This window comes from Canis aureus, chromosome 3, assembly GCF_053574225.1.
Source record: "Canis aureus isolate CA01 chromosome 3, VMU_Caureus_v.1.0, whole genome shotgun sequence".
Classification (NCBI taxonomy): domain Eukaryota; kingdom Metazoa; phylum Chordata; class Mammalia; order Carnivora; family Canidae; genus Canis; species Canis aureus.
In genome coordinates, this window is record NC_135613.1 from 15965304 (window position 1) to 15989782 (window position 24479).

Below are 24479 nucleotides of genomic sequence, written 5' to 3' on the forward strand. Positions count from 1 at the left end.
ACCTATCCAGCCAACCAGCCTGCCAGCCCCTGAGTTGATTGTTCCTTTTTCCATCTTTCTGTCATATCATCTATCCTGGCAGACTTCATTGTGCCTTTGCAAAGAGGATTTGAGAAGGCTTATGTAGGATCCATGTATAAAATCAGAAGAGAAAAGAATTCAGAAAATCAGGTAAATCAAAGGGTAAAACACCATCCAAATATCTTGGCCATAAGATATTTGGCCATTTGTGAGTAGATCCTTCATGTGGGTGGAAGAGTCCCTGAGAGCCTCCAAAGGTCCAAGGAAGAGGGAGATGCAGTCCACTAATCCATGAGGATAAATCACCTAGCAGCCCTGACACTATGATGAGTCTTTCAATCAGTAGTCATCTTTCTATCCCTCTCCCTCCTGCTGGGGCCATCAGGGCAGAAACAGCAGCAGTCCAGTGCCTTTCTGAAAGAGTTTGCACTTCATTCATTGTAGGTATAAAAGGGGCATTTACCAATGTGCAAAGACATGGGCATATAAAATTATTATTATTTTGGCTTTTATGGGAAGGGGGATATTATTAAGAATAAGAAATACAGCATTCATGTTCATGAATTACAGTCTGCAGCTCATGTCTGAGAAGAACTTAAGGACTTATTAAAAGAGGCGTGTGATTTGCCTTTGCTCAGAGCCACCTTCCTTACCTGCCGGCCACTTCTGTAAGGTCAGCAGTTAGCGGGAAGTTGCACGGCTTCGATGGCTTTCACTTTACCCGTGCCCTTGATGTGGTGCCGACTTGTCAGGATTCTCGTAGCATTCCTCGGTGATGGCTTCTTCTCTTCTCTTTATTTCCTTAAGTGAACATCTGTCTAATTGTTCACCTCCATTGCTTTAGTGCTTTCCTCATGCTTTCTCTCTTTCCAGACAATAAACTTTATTTTCTTCATAAGAATTCAGTCTACGCAAGGGTATTAGGCAGCTTGTTTGCACCTTTTAATTTCTGGATGTTTTCCAGGAAGGCTTTTTGCAGTGGTTCCAATGGGTTCATCTGTGAATCACGGAAGACAATGCAGCATTGTGTTTGGGTTTTTATCAGTTACCTTCTGTTTGTAAACATCTGTTTGCAAACGTTGCTAGTGCCCACCCCACCCCCACCAGAAATAAAGGGTCTCATCTCTTTTTGCTTGGCATAGGGATAAGATGGAATGTCGGCTGATTTTTTTTTTTTTTTCTTTTTTGGTCAGGTGCATAGGTATGCAACTATTTAACTGAAACCCATAGAGTTGGCACATATTGCCAAATGACTTTCGAGAGGGAATCAGGCACTTTATTTCATTAATGGCTATGAAGCCTGGTTAATCTGCTCATTATTGCAGTTTAATTTTGTTGCTGGTTTTGATGATGTATTGAAAAACTGTATAAACCAGCAATTACAACTGGAAAACATTTCCTTTTTTTGAAGAGACCATTATTTTTCATGTGTTTAAAAATACTCAGCAAGTCACTGTTTGTGCTTTTTATTGCATTTTATTCTTAATCTTTCTGAATTATTTATTGTTATATCTTTACTGATAAATATTTGGGTTTCATTTTTTGACTCAGTGTAAGAATGTTCTTATTTAAATTATGTAAACTATTTAAATGTTTTTGTAATTATTAATGTGTTCCCTTCTAGTTCTATTTCATTTATGTTTTTCATTTTTCATGTTCTTGTATTTTACTATATAACCTGTCTTAAAGGAAAAAAAACCACGACCTTTTGGTTATGGAAATTACAAATATATTCACAAGGAAGGAGGATAATATAGTAATGAGCCCCTATATGCCAATCATCCTGCTTCAACAATTAGGCAATGGTTTTTCCTTATTCATTGTTCCTGTGTGTGTGTATGTGCATATATGTGCATAAGTATGTGTGTATACCTGTGTGTATGTATATAATACACATATATGTGTACATATTTTTCTAGTGTATGTTGCTTTATGTTTTGTGTTCAAATAACATTTTGCTTAAAGTCAGAGTAAAACCCATTTAAGTAGTGAAAATTAAAAGTTCCATTATGAAAATTTTTATTTTCTCATAGATCTGTGGGCATGTGGGAGAATCTGTCACCCGTCAGGGTGAGAAGAAGCATTGTGTGTCTCTGGCTTATTGTAGGTCTCCTTTCTCCTTACCCTAAATGTCCAGTGCTCTGAATGACGCAGAAACAGGGGCAAAGCAGCAGGACAAAGAGGTGCTCTTTGAAAGACTATCATGTGGACAACACAAGTTCCCATGCCGGCTAGGTAACATGGGTTGGGCACTTGGCCCAGCTGGAGATTAGGTGGCCGATTTTTATAGGAAGCCTGCCTGTTTGTGGCCATGAACATCCTTGTCTCAGTTCCATTCACATTTTCTGAAACCTGATTATGGAGATATGGGATTGGTTTCTGAAGGCCAAGGGAGAAGTACTGGTCACGGGACACTGGTGAAAGATTTTGCTTTTTCTCTTTTGATGAAGATATGGCTTCAGTGGCCCCTAGATTCAATCATGGCAAAAGTCCTTGATGTCTAACAATAGTGCCTACAGCAGGAAGCTCTTGGCTTAATAGTTGGATCCTGTGGATGGTATTGTAATGATAAATAACATGGATGCCACCGGTAGAGACTCAATGCTGGATTCTGCTGAGAGCTGACCTAGGGAAGACCACAGCCATCCCACTTCACAGCACACACACCCATGCATTTACATGTACACATATATCACTGTGGGAGGCCTACATGAGCCATCTTGCCCCTATCCTGGAGAGCTAACTTTCTTCCCATTAGCAATTGTATTTTATTTAGCTAAGTCCATCTATATAAGAGCATGTCTTGGTGCCTTCAACCCGTAACCCCTCTGAAACACTTTTTGTGATGTTACCAGAACCTCGATTTGGGGGATAGAATTCAGCATAATCAGAAAAAGACATGTGGCCTGGAACACATTTATGGACTATTTATTCTATGCTAAGCTTTTCCAGCATGTTATCCTTCATATTCCACACAGCTCTGTGGGGTTGGAGATATTATGAATTATTGGTGTTATGATTATTATAATTGCCAATGTTAGCTCTGATTACTGATTGCCTCTCCACCCAGGCACAGTGCTAGATGCTTTATACTCATTATTTAACTTAATGCTCATAGAACTTCTGCCGGATATATATGATAACCCTACACTACTGGGTCTCAGAAAGCTTGGTGAATTATCCAGCATCACACAGCTAGCTAAGGGCAGAACTCAGATTTGAGCTTGGTGGTTTCTCACCTAAGAATGGGCAGCACTTATCCTGGGGTCAGTGCTTTTTCCTGCTTATCCCTCACACACTTGGGCATTTGTTTTCTTGAGGGTCTGAGTTATGCATGAAGGCTGGACACAGTGCATGTGCATGTACTACTGCACACAAGGCAACCTCCCTTATCTTTCTTTCCCTTATCTTTCTTTCCCTTATCTTTCTTAACTACGTCTTTATTTACAAAAAATTGTGCATAGGAGAAAATTTTAAATAGTACAGAAAAATCTGACTCGTCTCTTTCCAGCATTCATTCAACATCAGTCTTCTACTGAAAGATGACCTATTGCAGGTCCTTCCAGAAAAAAAAACAAAACAAAACAAACAAACAAAAAAAACAAAAAAAAACAAACAACCTATGCCAGTAGTAAATTCATTCATGTATATTATATCTTCACATATAATATATACTTACTTAATCACATTGGGACTCTGCTAGTACATTTTTTTTCCTGATTGAAAAGTAATGTAATGTAGTTACTTTTATAAATTTCACAATTATAGTTACATGTACATAAATAAGGAGAAAGAAGTACTTCTGAGTCTCAGAAGCAATCATTATTAATTTTGCATGTATCTTTTGGTCTTTTAAAAATTCAAATATGTTTACCTATTTTTCTTAAAATGGCAATCATTCTCTAATTTGATTTTTTTTTTTTAACCTAACATTTTGGCCATCTTTCCCTGTCGATGACTATGCTCTGGCAGTGTGATTCTAGTAACTCCACATTATACCTTCATCACTTATTAAATGAATCCCTTATTGCTGGGCACAGATGCTCTTTTCAATTTCTTGCAGCCATGAGCAATGCTGCTGATTTACCTGGCCTAAGTGAAGCTTTTAAATGCAAATTGATCATCCTTCTTCAGAAAGGTTGTTCTGATGCATATACTCTTTTTGCAGTGGTGTGTGAGGGTCTGTTTTCCCACACCTTCAGCATCACTATGAGGTTATCATTTTATAATGATTTGTATTACTCGCTGACTGAGCATTTATCTTCGTTTCATTGATGATGGAAAGGGAGGGGCTGGCTTGCCCCTTAGTTTGTCCCAATATCCTTCTCAACTTCAAAAATCTCAAAGTTGAACAAAAAGTTTTCACATCTTACATTACAGTCCTTTAAAGCTCTCTGGCTCATCTGTAACGTAGGGTATGCACATTAAGTTTTTTTCCTGTGCTTAATCCTTATTAAAGCACCAATCACTAGAGCCCCAAAACTGCTATAATGAGAGTGCTTAGGAAACATAAGAGATCGATAGTTGGTATTTAGGAAATAAATGAAACAACTTTTTGCTTGTTTGTTTTAAATCCACCTCGGAGCTGAAAGATAGACTTAAAATGACTTAGATTGTGAGTTTCTCAGCGTTTCATAGCTTATACATTGAAGGAGGATTTTACAAATATATTTAACTTGTGTTAAACATCTCAAAACCTAGAGAAGTTGTATATAAAAAATATTTTTAATAACTTGAGTTGTCACTGGTGATGGTGGAGACCCAACCTCTTAGTAGATGGAGACGGAGATGTATGTGAGAGGTCCTGATTGATCGATTGATTGATTGATTCCTTCCTTCCTTTCTTCCTTCCTTTCCTTTCCTTCTTCTTTCCTCCTCCTTTCCTTCCTTTCTTTTCTTTGATTTTTATTTATTTGAGTGAGAGTGTGCATAGGAGCAGGGTTAAGGGCAGAGGCAAAGGGACAAGCAGACTCTGGCTGACCGCAGAGCTCAAAGTAGGGCTGGAACTTATGACCCTGAGACCTTGACCTGAGTTGAAATCAAGGATCAGACACTTAGTCAACAGAGCCAGCTAGGCACCCTGTGAGTGGCCGTCATTTTAAGAAGCTCATAAGTTCTCTGTAAAAAAAAAAAAAAAGCTCATAAGTTGGTCTGAGAAACACGTGAAGAAGCCAAGGCTTCTCACTTGGTTCCTTCGTCCATGCTTGCCACAGCAAACTGTGGGAGTCTGTAGCATGAGGCCATACTCTACCTGAGGTGGTCAGGGGTGACTTCTTGGAGGAAGTGACCATGAGCTTGATTTTGGTTTGACTCTGCAAGAACATAAGGACTTAATTTTGTCATTGGGTTATTGGTAGTACTCTGTGAGGGTGACAGTGCTCATTTTGTGAACCTCCATTGCTGCAGCATTCAATCATTAGTAAGTAATTTTAAATGAGCTTGATTAATAGTTCCCAGAAGTTTGAATTTAAGGATCCAATAAACCTTTTCAGAAGAAGAAAAAAATGAGAATGTGAACTTGGGCTCACCAAAGGATTGTTTATTTTTTTCCCTAAAGGTCAGTAAAATTTAATTATTTTTTCCTAAAGGACAGTAAAAACAGCAACCAAAAAAAGCAGCAAGTTGTAACAATATGCTTTTATCAACAATCAACATTACTTTATTAAAAAAGGACATTTTAACACCAAACTTTGTGAGGTTGTATGCCTACTCTAAAGGCATATTTCATATCTTTAACTTTTTAAAAATTTCGTTAACATTTTATTTTGGACTAATTTTGACTCGCATACTAGTTATAAAAATGGTACAGAGAGTTCACTTCCTCTAATTTTGGCAGTTTATCTAACTATAACAGAACTTTCAAAACCAGGAAATTGACATTGGTCCGTGTTATCAGCTGTAGGACCCCACCAAAATTGCACCCATTTTCCCCAGTAGCTTATTTAAATTTCAGGATCTGGTCAAGGATTCCACATTATCTTTAGTTGTTGCATCCCCTCAGTTGCCTTCAAGCTTTGACAGTTTCTTATTCCTTCCACCATCCTTCCTGATCTTGAGAATTTTGTGTGTCTGACTTTTTTCTCATAATGAGATTGAACATATTTCAGCAAGGCTATCATAGAAGGAATCTTGTGTTCTCAGTGCTTTGCATCAGGGTCCATAATATTGATAGTCTTATCACTGGTGATGCTCACAGTGAAGTAACCTTGATCATGTGGTTAAGGTTGTTATCTGCTGAGTTACTAGTAACTAGTAATGTTACTAGTTTTTTCTTCATAATTCAAAAATATTTGGTGGGAGATACTCTGTGTTAATGTCTCTTTCTCCTTAAACATTGACATGCTGACCTTTCACATCTGTGAGTAAATCTCATCAACAATAATTGTGATGTTTGCCTAATGGTGGTTTTGTATTTACCTCATGTTTTTTCCACTTATTAAAGTGGAATTCTCTTGAAGTAAGAGCTACCCCTTCTCCTCTGTTTATTGAGTCAATTATTTTATTTATATTAGTGTAGACTCATGAGTATATATTTTATTGTATGGTTTATAATCTAGTATTAGCATTATTTATTTTGTTGCTAAATTGTTCCAGCTTTAGACAATAGGAGCTTCTTCTGGTTGGCTTCTGTGATGGGCTGTTATTTTAATTGAGTGAATTTCTCTTCTCACTGAATTCCTCCCAGCTCCCTATTTTTCATTTCATAACGCCAGAGGCTAATGAAAACAGATATTTGGGACACATTGGCCTAGGGCACAGAAGGAGATTCATGGGACCATGCTTGGTGCTGAATTTGTGTCTTGTCCCTCACCTTCAGAAATGACAAAGGAGAAGACACAGGAAAGTCGTGATAGGGATATGAAGCAGGATAGAGAAAGAAGACGTTGACATGGTACTTAAAGGAAAGGCACTTATTTCTTTCAGGATTGGAAGGACCTTTCAGGGGCTTCCAGGAAGCAACATAGTTCAAGAACTTACCATGTGCCAAGCAGGTGCTGGGCCATATACACTATAAGCATAACCTTATCTAACTTTCCCCCAATCTTACTGTGGAGGAGAGGTTCCAGTGTCCCGAGAGGTCAAAACACATAAAGAAAGTGTCAGAGTCAGGACTGGTGCCATGTCCTCAGGGACTCTCTCTGTGTATTTTCCACAGACTCCTTCTTTCCTAGCAAGTGGGACAGGTACAGGGACAAAATTTCCTTCCTGTTCTGATGATACTGCTCCCCCACCTACTCCCCACCATAAAAATCTCTTTTATTTATTTATTATTTATTATCAGGGAAAAAAAAAACCAAAAGAACCTTTCTGTGCAGTAATCACTGATTGGTGTGTATGTGTGTGTGTGTGTGTGCACGCGCATGCACGCGCACACACGCACATGTGCTTCTTCACCCTTTTATGCAATCTGTGGATTTAAACGTATTTATAATGTATTTATGTAATCCTGTCATGTTTTTCTAAAATCTTGCTTTTAGAGCATGCAAGTATAGGGAGTTTTAATTTGCAGTGATTTCACAAGAAATACGCACCTGAGAGTCCCAAAAGAGAAAATGTCCCTCTTTCTAGTGAACCTACTTGACCACTGCTGTTCCTTTCTTCTGCTGGCCCTCCTGTTATCATCACCTCTTAACCAAGGTCACATATGGGGTCAGGGGAGAGCCCAGGCGAGAAGCCAGGGGTGTGCATTCCAGCCACCTTTCCGCCATCTTGCCATGGTGCTTGCTCAACAATGCCTGTCACTGCCGCCAATATCTGACTGACCGAGTGGCTCAAAGGAATTCTTCCGAATGGTTTCTTAATAATAAATGCTTACATTTTCTCTTGGCCCCAGGCCAAATCCACCCCCCCCCCCCGCCCCATCTTGTTTTCAAGGTTGAACATTCCTTTGGAGTTAGTGACCTTGCCCTTACCGGCCTGTGGATGTCGCTCTCTGTCCATAAGCCTCCTTTCCAGGGACCCTGTTTGTAGCAAAGACTATAATTTTATTTTGGGTTTGGATATACTGATTACATTTTAGCTTCTGGTATATTTTCTTACCTGTCACAGCCATTAAATTTATTTTAATAGTTACTCTACCCTCCTGATAGCCAGTAAAGGGGGAATTGGATATTGTCTATCAATTGGCTGGTCTGTGAACTAAGGCTATATCTAATTACAAGGCATTGTATCGGTTCTGATTTATTAACCATTTACTGTGCTTCAGAGAAGGTAGCATTTTTAGTAGCACTGTTCTGCTTGGCTGTAGCCTTCCAGGAGGGCAGAGTGCCCGGAATATCAGTGATCTTACAGTTATTACTTTGTGTCATATATAATCTTGTTTTTTCCCTGCAACAAATAAATCTTTGGGACTCCCTGAAAAAAAAAAAAAAAAACAAGAAAAAAAAACATTTGTGGTTACAGTATAATAAAAATAAACCGTTTGTCATGACTGCAGCTGACATTTATCAGCCCGTTTGTGGGTGCTCTTTCTCTCTCTATATAATACAGAACATAATTTGTCACTTTGTAAATACATTCCAGTCTAAATCCCTGCCAGCATCTGTTAGTGTTTGAAGGATTAATGTGCTACCCTGTGTATGTCTGCACTTGCAGGGAATAGTGCAGCATATGATTATGGATCTTGGGAGAGAGGGGAACGGGGTGTTTTCTATGCATTTTTTTTCTGCACATGTAGTCTTTCTGGACTCTTCCTGAGTGTTCTTATCCTTCTCCCATTCTGCTTAGGTACCTGGAATTTCATCATTTGCAAGGATTCTGATAGCCTGCACCCTTCCCTCTCCTGTTCATGGTCATGGTCACAGTAATTGTGTGTACTGTGGGTGGGGAGTGGCAGATGATTTGAGGTCAGTTAGACCTGGTTTATATCCTCCCTTCGTCTGATTTTATGACCTCAAGTTATTTAATTTTCATTTTCTCACTTCCAGCATAAAGATGTTAATAGCACCTTCTTAAAGGTGCTGAGGATGAAGAAGGAAATCTGTGTGGATGCAAAGTGCTGGGCTGGGAAGGTGGCCAGAGTAGCTGGTGTGGCTCTACCACCCTTCGTCACTGTCAGCGTGATTGCTGGCGTGCTGCAGTCTATGCAACTGGGTGTCACTTGGAGGATCCCAGCGCACTGAGCCAGTTGCTGGTTATGTTACTGCCTCTTTTACATCTTTTCCTGTTAGTTAGAGGAGTTTGTATTTATTTTGAAATATTTATATCCTTGTAAATCAAGTGCTTGGTAGGTTCTTGGCCCAGAGAGCATCCTTCCTGTAAGAAATTGGTCCTCACCAGAGCTTGGTACTAAGTTCTGGCAAGGCTGAGGGAACCAAACCCTCACCCATGGCCAGATGATTCAGAGACCTGCTGGAGGGACCATCCTTGCTGTCCCTAGCAGAGGGCATGGATTCTCCTGACTAATAATATGACTTTAATTCTTCTTCCTTTATGAAATGACTATATTCTATCAATCACCCTTAATCTCCTGGTATCATTTGGATTAGAAAAATTCTAGGACATCGAAGAAATGGCCTCATTAGCAACTCTTTTTGTGAGCAGTCTCTTTATTTCATGTGTTCATTGTTTTGTTTTTGTGGGTGTACTTTTCTGCCCATCTCAGCCCGGTGCCCCCCAACCCACGTAGCCCGTGTCTGTCTACGTTTGCACCTCTCTTCTCTCCAATGAAGAAAAAAGCGTGTAGCTTTCTTTTCATTAATAGAAACATTGTTTTGTTGTTGTTGCTGCTGTTCTGTTTTTGTTTTTCTGAAATACAAATGCATATGAAGAGGACAGAAATATCATGCCACATACCCAGTGTGCAAGATGAGGCTTGTGATTTGGTGCTTTTTGTTAGGTTTCTAGAGAGAATTTTTAGCAGATCTGGGCACATAGAACCCAGTGGGGGAAAAAAAAACGTCAATTCTTCCGTCACCAAATGCCTAAGAATTTGCATGCTTAGAAAATGTCTAGAAAACCACAATTTCAATTTTTGACTGGTTTTTATAAGCTTCTAGAGATTCTAAAACATAGTTCAAAAAGGTGCCAGTAGACATGTAGAATTGTGGGAACCATTTAGTGCTGATATTTATTACAAAGTGTAATGTTTCTGAAATTTAGATCATTTAATACTAGACATGAGTCACAAGGAAGTGTTAGCAGATGCTCACTGGCCATCCTTAATTCTACACAATTTGGGGCTCCTTATGCTGTGTGTTCTCTCTATCCAATGTTCTATGTGATAAACAACACACACTTGAAGATACGCATTTGGTGTTCTCCTTTTTTCTCTTTCATTTATTGGAATCTATAAGTCATAACAATTTCAAGGCTGTCAGACTTCAGGAAGCCCACCCAATTTTCTTGATTGTGTTCTAAAATGGAGGTTAGCAAACTGTGCTCTTCTGGGAGGAAATCCAGCCCAATGCCTGTTTTTGTAAGTCAAGTTTTATCGGAATGTGGCCATGCCCATTGATTTACATTATCTCTGGCGGTTTTTGTTGTCATGCTCCAAAAGCAGAGTAGTTTATATGGCCCACAAAACCTGGAATACTTACTATCTGGCCCATTCAAGAAAAACTTTGCTGACCCCTGTTCTAGAGGACTTAAGTCCATTTGGAAAGAAAAATCTGTTCTATGAGATCAGAATGAGCAGGTGGTTTAATTAGTATCATATTTTCCACATATGGAAACAATTGAAATTACACAAGACTTAGTTATCAAACTTGGTTAAGCCAAAGCCTGGGGAAAGGGAATAGGGGGAGAGGTTGAAGTTAGCTGTTTTTTTCATCATAAAGTTAAAATTTTAATGGGCAAAGTTAAACATAAGAGTGTAAAAGATTTCAGGTTCATAGAAGGAACAACATTCTTAGTAGTGGTATGTTTGGCCACACCAAACTCTTCTGGACTCAGGGATAATTTCAGAGTTGGGAAGTTCTGATGCCAAGACAATATTAGTATCTTGTAAAGAGAATTGGCTTATCAGAGTGGAGGGAAAACTGAAATCCCAGTTCTGCCAGCTACTAATTAAATGATTTTTGATCAGATTTTTCATGATTTCATAGCCTTTCTTTTATTTATAAAATAGGTCGACCTTGGGGGGTTATTCTGTATGTTAGTAAATTGAACACCAATAAAAAATAAATTAAAAAAATTCTAAATAAAAAAAAAAGAAAATAAAATGTTATTAAGAAAGTAAAAAAAAAAAAAAAAAAAAAAAAAGGGTTCCACGGGGTAAAATGTGGGAAAATCTATTATCGTCTCTTCCCTGTATGGTATCTGCCAGAGAGTTGGTCCTCAAAAGCGTTTAGTTCACAGTGAATGTTTGCCTCATGGAACAGATTTTGTACATTTATGCAGGGGAAAGATGTCTTAAGGTTTGACACATGTGATGACAGTTGACACTTGGCTTAACTGGAAAGTATGACCCTCAGCCATAAAACCCCCAGGTCCTCCTGAGGGTTGCAAGGCAGGCCCGGCATCCCAGAAAGGAGTACAGCTTCATAAAGCCAGTGCTTGCATTTAGGAAAAAAAGAGTAAATGGACCAGGGCCTCCCTTTACAGAGGTGAAACTCTGGGTCATCCCATCACGCTGCAGCGGCGGAAGCCCTGCCTGTAGGGAACATGTGTATCGTCAAGCCAAAGGGAAAGGGGAAGATGCCGCTTATAAATATTGAAGAGGCAGGGAGAGCGTGTGGTATGGCCAGGCTGCTTTAGCATGCACGCCATTCCAAAGTGGCTTCTAATGGACATTTATAAGGTGGTGTCCCCCTCCCTCCCCCTCCCCACTCTAATGCTGTCTGAGATGCTCTTTTGAAAACATGCAGTCTGTAACTTAGCTGGCTTTTAACAGAATTGGCCAATGTGATTCATTCGTCCCATTTGGCTATGAGAGAGGAGACCACAGAGCAAGTCAGATGTGACTGTGGCCATGTGCCGATGCCCAAACCTGCATGCTTTGTGCACTGAGGGGACAGGACATCCATCCACTGCTTTGGCTCTGTATGCAGGTGTTGGCCTCACTCTGACACTCTTCATGGGCTTCCCTTCCCTTGGCTTCTGCTTGGACTTTATTTCCTGAAGCTGTCCTGGTTCAGCTGTCCGACAAGCCCTCACTGGCCCACCTCTCTCTCTCTCTCTCTCTCTCTCTCTCTCTCTCTCTCTCAAGAGCATGAAACTATCCAGAGTAACCGGCTTCAGTGGAAAAGCAGTTATCACTAACCTGATATACCCTACTGGGCTGAATTTTTTTAAATTAATTCAGAAGTCATAATGGCTATTGTCTCTCAAAGACTTTTTCAGGCTTATTTTACGCTATTTGGGCTTTAGGATCAATTTTTTTTTTCAACTCTCTGATGTGCCTGATTTCATTGCTGTCAGCTGGAGGATTCTTCTTCCCTTAGCACACGTCTTTCTTGTAATGTCTCCATTGAAGCAGCATGAAGAAGCCCCTACACACTGACCTTTGGCTTTTCTCTTGAGCTTCTGGCTTGGCAGGTACTTGATTGGCCTTTCAAGGGGTAGACAGAAAACAGTTTTACCAAGTGATTTCCAGTGTATGACACAGATCCACATGGATGTCCCTGATCAACAGGTGGCTGTTGTTCATTTGGTGAATAAATATTCCAGCTTTCTTCACCTGGGGCCCCTCTGGCCCTAGGAAAATAGTATAATCTACATTCATCATAAGGAAGGAGAATGAAAATACTCGCCGCCTAATTCATAAGAGGAACAGCCCTGGAGTTACACATCCTATTTACAGGCCTTTGGTAGAAGCCTGGATGCTCCACCCACCTCCATGTGCACTGGGAAATGTACTTTCTGGCTCTACTCCTTTCTCTGCAAACCCCACACTGTAGAAAGGGGAGAACTATTTTGAGGGATTCTAGTCTCTCTTTCCATATATACAACCTGGAGGTGATTTTTAGAATCTAGTCTTTTGGCTTCTGCCTTTTAATATGTGAATTTAAGTACATTTATATTTCTCATGAGTATGGTTATATTAATACTCATTTCTGAATTTTATTTCGTGTTTCCTCTCTACCAAGTGTTTTCCTTTATTATTAAATTTAATTATTTTGGGATACTTTTTTTTTCTTTTTGGATACTTTTTTGGATTGATCCAGTTTCTTTATATCTCATGTATCCCATATATCCCTCGCCTGCTGCTCGTTTAGAAGCTAAAAGCTCTTCCTTCTGTCCTTCTCCCCTTCCTTCCTTCACTCTCTCCTTCATTCTCTGTTTCCTCTTCTGTCTTGCTCTCTCTCAGAGTCACTCTGGCAATTTCTATATACATACCTAAATTTTCTCTTACAAAGTGTAAAGTTATTTATATCTCTCATGTTAACTAAACCATACATGATTTAATGACTCAGTGAAATCTCCCTTCTATAAAAAATACCTTCCTTGTTATTGTTGTTTCAGTTCTGTCTCCAACCCCTTTTTAAACATAATTTATTTGGTTTTGCAGCTCATGTAAAAGATGCCCAGCATTTGGGGATCACTTGACTGTGACCTTTCTTTTGTGTGTGTCCTCATCTGTTTCTGCCTTTATGGGTGTTTTGGTTGGAACCTAGAAGAGGCTGCTTAGACACATGCCGCCTCATTTTTCTCTGAGGTGTGTGTGTATGTGTGTGTTATCTTTTCCATATTATTTGTTGAATACTTTGCCTTGTTTTTGTAGAACTTTTGAAAGGTTTCTCCCTTTGGATTCATCCATAAACTAAAAATAACCACCATGGTCACTTCTCAGCTTTGATAATGCTGTTCCGTGTTTACCGCATGCTTTGCATATCAAGTTCATCTCCATCATCCAGCATTATGGCCAAGCCTGCCAGCATGAAGCAGCAGGAGAAATGCCCGGCTTCCCAAATGGCTTATGGAAAGCCATTGCTGCTAATATCATTAGCCTAGTTTTATCTCTCCTTCTGAATTTGTCCTAAGTTTGGTGGTACGTTTTTCATTCGTTTCCTCAATTAAATCCTGTCTCAAAAACCTGCTCTGTGACACTTGCTGGGTATCAGGTATTTGAGACCGAATTATAAAACTTTGCATTTTAATTTACTATAAATGTCAATGTGAATTATTGGTTGTTTGGGTTTTCTTTCATGGTCTCCCTCAGCATTCTTGGGAATGGCAATTGTTAGAACCTTTTTGGAGGACACCCAGCAAAATCAATCAAGATTTAAGATGTGGATATCTCTTGATCTAGCAATTCTACTTCCAGGAATTTTCTCCTATAGAAACTCTTCAGATATTGTGAAGTACAGGTATTGCATCATTGCTTTCAGTAACAAGAAACTGGAAAGAATATAAAATAATATTAATTACAATAAAAGCAATGGTTAACACTCCCAGAGCATCCGTATAATATAATGTGCTTTTCATGGCTCCTATCTCCCTGAATCCTCACAGCAACCCTGAGGAGGACAGTCTTCTATGATTTCTTTTCTTATAGACAGGGAAGGTTAGACACTGGGAATTTAAGCAGTAAGTTCCCAAAGCTAGTGAAGGTTGTGGAGGGCTGTGTTCTCCTAAGGGGATCAGTTTTTAATAAATGATTGAGCAGCCCCTTCAATGACCTAAACATACTGGTTGGAATAAGTGGGAGTAGAGTTCTATTAAGATACATCAGATTATGTATTAGTTGGGAAAAACAATACTATAAAATAACATGTAAGCTACAATACTGTGTTTGTAGGAAAACATTGTTGCGCCATGTTTTTGTATGTGTAGAAATTATATTCGGGAAGGATTTGTGTCACGCTGTCATTCTCATTATCTTTGGGTAGTGGGATTTAGGAATTGTTTTCACTTCATAAAATCACTTGTGCATTATTTGTACTTTCATCAGGGAGCCAGTTTGATTTTTACAACCCATGATACATTTAAGTAGCTGAAGACTGACTACTTAGCGTGGGTCAGAGATCCTCTCACCAAACTCACACGTACAAGTTGGCACTGTTGACATCTGGGGCCGGTTGTCAGGGTACTACCTATTTGTTGTAGGATGTCTAGTAGGATTGCTAACCTCTACTGTTAGATGCCGGTACACCCCTCCAACAAGCTGTGGCAACCAGAACTTCTGCAGACTTTGCCAGATGTCCCTTCAGAAGTAGAGTGCTTCTGCTTGAGAACCCTTGAGAGAGATGCTGTCCAATCCATGTGTGGTATTCTCCATACGAAAGATTCTATTTACAATCACTTCTCTCCATCTGAGGTTCTCCAAACTTCATGAGTCCTTTGTGAGGAATTCAGAATCCTCTAAACCATAGCAGAGAAATCTTACTTTTCTCTTTATATTCAACTAAGCATTCTTGGCTTGCCACCAGGTAATCAATGGGCGCCAGATCTCTGTGTTTTCTACTCTGCACCTCTTTGTGAAATGAGGGGGGAGTGCACTGATACTTCTATCTGTGACTTCCCCAAAAGAGGGGGTTCCGATGCTTAACAAGTTTCATGAAGAACACAGCTATTAAACATTCAAAATATATATACTGTTCCTGTTAAGAATATAATTATACAGTAAATTAGCTCATGTCCAGTATGTTGCCTTTTAAGCACATCTTTGATGTTTCCAGTACTTACATAAGATATAGGGCCTGTTTATTAAGAGTCTTCAACTGTGTATAAAACTAGAGCAGTCAAAAGTAATGGTGTCTGCTGAAGGATTCTTTATCATATGAATTTACCTTTAGTCATCTATTATTTATTTCAGCTATTTTATATGCCATTATAATAAATATTATGACAGAGAAAGCTTTTATGCTTCAACTTATTGTAGTACTCTTTACTTGCCTGCAATCCTTCAGGAAAATGTAACCATGCTTTACCTATAGTTAACGTAAATCATCACTTACATTAGAATGAAAAATTCACTATGAAAAAAGGCTCTTTCTTCAATAGCAAGGCATAAATGCACAATCATGTTGACTGCCAAACTCCTGTGCCATCCGCTGTCCTTCCTTAAACTGTTTTTAAGCTGCAAAGTGAATGCATTGCATAGAGGGAAATTGGAAGGTTTTCGAATATTTTCACTCTCTTGTTAGTTTCTGGCAAGATAAGCATTTTTTATCCAGAGTGCAAAATATTGCCAATTACTGTCTAAGCATTTTTAATAGTTTTGCTTTACGTGGCATGTAACTCATACACCAGATTAAATAAGCTGTTACCCAGTGCAATTTCTCCTTGAATCAGCCTCACAATTACCTATAGATATTGATACAGTTATTTTATAAATTGAGTTCCAGCAACACAAGGCAAAAATTTTGACCTGTATATAATGAAGAAAGAGTTGTCATGATTTTGTTATTAGGGCTGTTTGTGTATTTTGCAAGGGAGGGGAGGGAAGGGTTAGGCCGTGCTCATGGGGACCCTGGAGTAGGAGTTGATGCTGAGGGTTGATCTAAAGGTTAGAAATGACAAATTCAGTCCGTATCCCTCAAGACTTTACAAAAACTCTTGGGCTTTGCTTAGGATTTGTTTTGGTTTTGTTCCCTACTTGGAGACATAGAACCTTCTCTAAGAGTATTTTTCTTGTTAAATGCATAGTGGTATGCAGACCAATGAAATGTTTAGAGCCAGAAGAGAGACTCTGAGACTCTCTTTTTCTCTGGGATGCCCTATCAGGAAGAGCATTTACCAGTGCATACTTTTGATGTTTAGGCTCGGCCAAGATTGGGCAAATTCCCTGTCAATTTACTCATGATCTGGTGTGGGTTGTTTGATGGAAAGGTACCAGAGCCGAAAGTAGATATGAGAATCCATCCACTTTTGCGCTCCTCAGTGAGGAGATTGCCATTTGTTGCCACCACTAACATCACTTAAATTATACTGGAGAAATTAGTGCTCTGAAGTCCCACATAGGATATTGATGAATTATTAAACCAGTTTAGTTAGGTCTGCATTGTAGTTCAGTGAATAATGTCATGTCAATATTATGCTCAGCGCCAGTGTCTGTTGCTGTTGTAAATGTGACAAGTCCTATTTAAGGTTTCAGAACATAAAATCAGGACTGAGAGTATGTAAAGTGGAAGGGTGAGAGACATCAGCATAATGCAATTAAGGCCCATTGGATTAGAATTTGCAGGATGCCATTAGCAATAAGCTCTGAATGTAGATTATTGCCTTAGTTACATTTTCTCCTTCAGCAATAGGCTTCTCTTGTAAATTCTAAGCGTATAAAATAAATATGATATAAAATAGACACAAATAAGAATATATAGATGATGTTAATTTCTTTATAGCTTCTTGGTGTTATATATGTTGAAGAATATGACGACAGGGGTACAGCGTAGTGTGCTATCCAGCAAAGATAAGAGTTCGGGAGCTGGCCACATCTCAGTTGGAAACCTGGGTCTGTGTCTCACTAGCCATGCTACTTTAAACTTTTATCAGCCTCTGTTTTCTAGTCTATAAAATGGGGGAAATGATTACACTTCAAAAGATTTTTCACATTACTCTTAAGTGAAAAATAAATGCCAGGCATATCATAGGTGCTCCTTATTTTTTTCAGCTTTTATAATTAATAAATGTATGTAAATGAGAACTTTTTTTAGAGAAGCACAGAAATGAATTCTTCTATCAGTGTTAGAGAGGTGTAGGTGCACACCCATCAAATCCTCCTAGATTGGCACCTTCAAGTTAGGATATACAATAGCTCATTGCCCTTAAACAGTAAATCTTGTATCTGCCATTGCATGGGATGAGCCCCTACTGCTGAAGGAGAATTTCCTCTGGGCATGCTGGAGGCTGGGCTCCCTGCACTTGCTCAGTGTATCTGGGTTTTTCCATCTTCCCAACCTCCAACTGTATTGTGTACTCTTCTTTTTGACCAACTCAGAGATGATGCTTTCAACACAAAATGAAGAGCTCTTCTCACTAGAGCTCCTGCTCTAGGATTGGGTCAAAAGTGTGAGTGTGGTCAAGGTGAGTGGAGGAAGCAAGGGTCACATACTAGATTTGAAGTATACTTACTTGATTAATTGAGCATGACACATAACGCCCAACAGCTCTTGGTTCCCACACCAAATGCTTTGGGTTCGTTACAGGGAGAAATCAGATTGTGTGGCGAACACATCGATACACTCCCAGCTAATTCACAGGCAGTGTATAATTAATGATGATTTTCAAGTGAAAGTTTGTTTTTGAAGTATGGTTGGCCACTTGAATTAGTTACAAAAATACAGTCTTCTAAAGGCCTATTGCCATGAGATGTTATCTTTTTTGTTCTTCCACTGATGATAAGCAGATTATGAGTGATGCAATGATATGGGGAAGAAGAAAATAAGTAAAGGAAATAGAAGCTATGGAATATATATATATATTTACCTTTAGAGGCAGAATTAGTGAATGAATTCACACTTGTAAATATTGTCTCTCTTATGGTTGACCAACAGCAGGACAGTATGCTGCTTCTTTATAAGGCACTGATAGACCTAGTGGGTTTCCTGGGGTTGGCCTTGATGTGAGGGCCTCTGGGGGGCAAAAGAGTTGAGGGGGAGAGAACAGGAAGTTTTTGTAGGCATTTTGGAGCATGGAAGAGTGATAAAATCATGGCTTAGGGTGAACGTTGGCTCTGCCACTGTTATCTGGGTGAAGTTGTGTAAGAGCTTTCAGAACTTCAGTTTCTACATCTATAAAATGGTGGGTGACAGCTGCCCCCATTGGGTTGGGGATTGGTAGGAATAAAAGGTACTATGCGGCAAGGACTCATGGCCAACCTTCTATGATCATTCCTGTTGGCCGGTTATGTCCCATTCAGCCCTTGCAGTGACGAGTGAAGTGATTCCATGCTGCCGCCGATGATGATGATGATGATGATGATGATGATGATGGTGGTGATGATGGTGATGATAATGATGATGATGGTGGTGGTGGTAATGGTGATGATGCTGATGGTGGTGGTGGTGGTGGTGGTGGTGGTGGTGATGGTGGTGATGATGGTGATGGTGGTGGTGATGGTGCTAACAAGGTATGAATGACAACAAAAATAATCACAATAAGGATATTCATTGCTAACAGTTACAGAATACTTGTCAAGTAGTCAGGCACTATTCCAAGTGCTTTACACAGATCACCTCACTTCCTGGTAAGGCAGGTGCTACCAGGATTTCTGTTTTATAGAAGGAAAAGCGGAATGTACAAATGAGAGATGTAACTTGCCCATCTGGTCAGTGCTGACCCAGACAATACAGCTTGAGTCTATGGCCTTTACCAATATCTTTTAGGTTCAAACCACTCATTGAATTTGGAAACTGGATTACATGGCCTCGGGGGGATTCAGCAAGCCCCCTTCTTCCTGCTTTGGAGTCAGATATCACCTCCTTTGCTGAATTGCTATTCATACTTTCTCTGAGTTACTTATGTTAATTTTATGAAATAATGAAGGGAGACCACAATTACTAATATGCTTTATTATTGAAAAATAAGGAGTATCATGTTTTAGCAGTGGCTTTCCGAGTAATGATTATAATAGTCATTCTTTAAGTGCCCCAGGGCTTATATACAGGATATCTCATCTTTACCCCAACCATACAAGGCCAATGCCCATTTTCCATTGAGGCAGCTGAGGCCGAGAGCATCCATATAGCTGCCCTAAAGTCAATGCTGCCAAGGCTGTGACCACACGGGGCTGTGGCTTCCAGGTCAGCCTGGCTCTGCTGTCTCTGCTGTGGATGACAACATTTCCCCACTTCTTCGTTTAAATACCGCATGATCCCCATATGGTTCTTTTGGTTTCAGGCGGTATCACATCTGAGTCACACTTGGCTAGTTTGTAGTCATAAAATGATATGAGAGATCACTCATTTAATGACAACAACTCATATAATGAGCAGTCCTTTTGGTTTGGCATTTACAGACTCTTGAATCACTCAGGCAGATTTTGGAACTTAATAAAGTCCAAGAAGACTTGGCCTATTGAGGGTGTCCGTGAATTGTGTCACCAGCAAGTGTCCCCGGATCCCAGGGAAATGGAGGAAGAGCATGTGGGTTGCTTAATTACTATGCTTTTCTGGCTGAGCCCGGGGTGTCGGGAGCAGGTGGGCTTCTCAGCTACTTAGAAGTTGCCTGATGCTTCATGTGTGGGATGCCACCTGTGCAGTTCTGTCTTAAAATGATGGGTACCAGCATCTGTATACATAATTTAAAATAAATTTACATTCTTATTCTGCCTGAGATGAGAAGATTGTATACTGGTGTGATTAGAGAGAAGAGTGAGGATTTGGGGAAGGGTTGAGAGAGGCATTTTATAGCATTTTAAGATTCAAAGCTCTTGGTATGAAGTTCTTCCTGTTAAACAAAGGTGGGTAGGTGGATGGATGGATGGATGGATGGGTAGATAGATCTGTCTATCTAGATGGCAAAGGAGAAGGGAGGGACATATGGAAGGTTAACAGTTTATTTTGGAGTTAGTGGAATTGTAGATGCCTTTTGTTTGTCCTTATTCATCTGTCTTTTCTGAATTTTTCTGTAATTAATGAACGTGTAAAATAGGAAGTAGCCTGAAATAACTCTGGAAAGGGCAAAGTCATGGACTGAGTGTTAGTCATTACCATTCATATATATACATATATATATATATATATATATATACATATATATATATATATATATGTATTTCCATTTGTATTTTTGAGTACATGGAGGGTTGTACCTTCCTAAGCTAAGCATAACCACATGACTTGCTCTGCCAACAAAATGTGATCAGAAGCAACATCTGTACTGCAGGGTGGGGCCTTGAGATCCACTTATGTGCAGTGTGTCAACATTCTCGTCTTCACATTAAAGGCTAGTGATATTACAGAAGGTGGAGGCCCCATCTGCCTGGGACCCTGGCTAGCCACGGCGAACACGGTCTAACTGACCTGAGATGGGCATGAAGTGTGAGCAAGTAGTAATCCTTGATTGTTTTAAGACATTGAGCTTTGGGAGCTGTTCAGTAAGGATACTGAAGTGCCTCCTCCTGATTGGTATGGAGGCAGTTGAGTGAGTCATACTAATGAATTTGGATGGTATCTTATTGCCCATTGTAAGCTACAAAGGGGTTTGGGACTTTGTAAATGTGCTTGTTTTGCCAATCCAAAGAGCAGACCCTGCCCAAACAAGGCCTGGACTTCTCATGTTGTAGATGGCAAATACAAATTTAACATATCTTAATTTAAAAAAACCCACCAGTTCTTTAGTGGTGGTGGAACAGTCTGTATCTTGCATGTGGTGATTGTTATATGTATCTTGAATAAAATGAATAGAATAAAATGTCATAGAATTATACACAAATATATTCCAAATAAAAGAAAATGAGTGTATCCCCAAAATGGTGAAGCTCAGGTAAGTCTGTGGTTTAATGAGCTGTGTTTGCACCACTGTTGATTTTCTGGTTCTGATAATGTCCTATAGACATGGATAAGATGTCACCATTGGTGGTGCTGGGAGGCAGGTGTATGGGCACTCTTGGTGCTATTTTTGCCACTTCTTGTGAGTCCATAATTAGTTCCAAATTGAAGTTAACAACAACAGAAAGTTGGTGAGTTAAAACCAGGGAAGTGCATTGTGGTCAGTTCCAGGTTCCTGGCCAGATGTGGCAGGAAAGATCACACTGGCAGATAGAGCCTCTTGCCTCAACCTAGCCCTCAGCAGTTTATCCCTCAGAAATGGGTTCTGTTTGCAGTGCCTCAGCCACTGCATCCTCGTTTAGGGCACATCTTGCGATAAATAGTTCTATAATGCTGTCAGGTTTGTTAGACAATCAGAAAAGCAACCCTTCCTCCTGGCCCCCAAAACGCACACAAACACATCCACCCTCCCTGATTCTAAAAGTGGTGTTTGTTTTTTTTCCTTCCCTGAACTTACCAGATTGCACTCAATTTCTCTGCATTTCTCAGGGTCAGTAGCAGAAACAGGAAACCTGATGCCGGGGGCAAGAGAATTACCTGAGTAATAGTGTGTAGACTTGAATCACTGTCCCCAGGAGCCTAGTAACCCACAGCCTGTGGATTAGTCTGTTGAACTACTTGGTGGCTTGTGACCCCTTGTTCCCTCTAGATGTGTATGTTCTGATTTTGTTCTCATTGGTAGTGGCAGCTCTGTACCTTATTTTAAAGTGAAGGGGAAGGACCAGTGTAAGTTATGCATACAGAAGGTTATAGTGGCCCACTTGGCTGAGCCATCGTTTTCTTTGGGAGATTGCTTTGGGGTCACCATCTAGGAATGTTCTTACCATTTCATGAGGGAAATATGTATATGCATTTTTATGATACATAGGCTGCATATCCCTTAGGGAGTCCCTAAGGGGTTTGGCTGAGAGGAATGATGTCTTCACCATTTTCCCCAATACAATGAGTATTTGGGTTTCCTCTTGTGATACACTCAAAGTTCTGTAAGAGTCTGTGTGCAGCAGTGAGCATCATGCCCTAAGTGAAGTAAGGCTGAGGCCAGAGCAGGTAGGATGAGGGTAAAAAGCCACTTTATTTGCTAACTCTTAATGTCAAACTGGGTAGTGAAGCATTTATGAGGCATAAGAATCTGTGAGGAATACAAGTTAGCCATTGACAGGCTCGGTACTCTGAAGAGATTTTAGTCATGGGACAGTTAATCAGCCATGCAGACAGGAGGTGAGTGGCATTTATCTCCTGGTCTGGAGGCCCAAGCTCTCTACACAGTACAATCTCACTCAAGGGCATTCGTTTTTGCCATCAGTGGTGTCTTTCTCTATAAGACAAGGGGTATGACCTCAAGTCATTCTGGATCCTCCACCTTTGTTCTTCTCTGGTCTTAGGAAACTCATAACAAAACCCATGTGTTAGCACATTCCTGGCTCAGGTTAAATGCTTCTCCTCCTCCTTCCAAAATTGGCACATTTGTGCCCCTGCCACTGTTACTCAAGGACCTTCAATCTACACTGGCCACCCTGCCTTCACAACATCCATATGCTATTGGGGCTTGGGGCAGTCATTTAGTCACCTTACATCACTTTCCCTAAAACTGAGCTCTTTAGGAGACATACCCTGGATCCTTCAGGATCTAACAGCAAGCTGGTCTGATGCACTCTTCATTAACATCATTCCATCCATTATGCTGCGCTGTAGCCCACCCAAATACAGTTCGCTGCAGACCAGAAAGAATTGGGCACAGTAGACATCTTATCTCCTTCTAGTGAAGTTCTCTCTTCCAGGCTGGATGTTAGGTACTTTACACCCATTCTCACAAGTCTGTGAGGAGATAATATTCGCCTTTTACAAATGAGGCTCAGAATGTGCAATGGCCAAGGTCAGTTGGCCTCCCTGCTGCCTCTGGCTAATGCTTATTGTTCACGGCTTGGGACTTGGGTTACAGCCCAGGATGCTAAGACTAAGCATCTCAGCATAGTTTGTGGGACCCCTCCCCCAAGTAAGACAGTTGAATGGAGCATGTGCATGGCAGTGCTGTTTGCATCTCCTTCATAGCATTAGAGGTACCACGTTCATCTCTGCATTCTCACTGTAACATCACAGTCTAGATGAGAATTCCCAGCCTTGCCGTTTGCTCGCTGGGACTTTCCTCACCTGAACAGGCAGTGGCCCTGGCATTCTTGGCTGTCCGTCCTTTGGAGGAAATGGGTCTAAGAAGTGATCGTATTTAATTACATACCCTGCAGCCCAGCCAGACTTAAAAACTGGGGGTGCCCCATAAACACAGAACAAGTTGGACGGTAACCCTGATCTTTCCAGAATTATGCTAGGATACTCTCCAGTGGAACATGATTGCTTCAAATCCTGATGCCCTTGGCCTTCCAGGTTCTGTCAAGAAGGGAATGTGGGCTTTTGTGTCAGGCATACTGAATCCTCACCCTTGACACTTCTTAGTTCTGTGATCTTTAATGAGGCCACATGTAAAATAGGGGAAGTATAACCCATTCAGTTGTTATGGGGAGGAAACGAGCTGGTGCATGGAAGTACCCAGGCCACGGTCAGCCTGGAACAGACTGTAGTTATTGTCATCATCTACATGTACCCCACCTATCTGGAGGGTTTTCTGGGTTGTGAAACCAGAGCTCCTTTGTGGGATCTAGGTCACTCGGGGTCCATTGGAATAAATGAGTTTTGCCTGCTTTGTACTTTCTCTAAATGAATCATCTTTAATTTTTGATGCAGGCTCAATGGAATCATTTCAGAACCTGCATGGCAGCTTTTGAGATTAAAATATCATCTACTGAATTTTTACACGAGCCAGGCTTTGTCCTGGCATTCCCTTATTTTTAGAGTTTTTATTTTAGGACACAGATTGAGAGGAGATGCTTCAGCCTGAAGACCCTTTGGATCCTCTGTGCACTGAGTGAAACAGCACAACCCCCAGCCTGTGGTTTTAGCAGATTCCCAGCCTCACATCCTCCCAAACTTGGCAGTAAAAGCCCTGTTCTTCCATTCATTCCAATGATTTATATTCTCTCTGGGCGTCTAATATTAAACAGGGGAATTCCGACATGTTCCATAACACATTTA

General features: G+C 40.3%; 1 protein-coding gene across 7 annotated transcripts in view; it reads left to right on the forward strand.

Annotated features, from left to right (window-relative positions):
- The window catches only part of WWOX (WW domain containing oxidoreductase), a 946892-nt gene that overhangs the window by 217986 nt on the left and 704427 nt on the right, over nt 1–24479 (forward strand). The gene's annotated exons all lie outside the window — the stretch shown is intronic.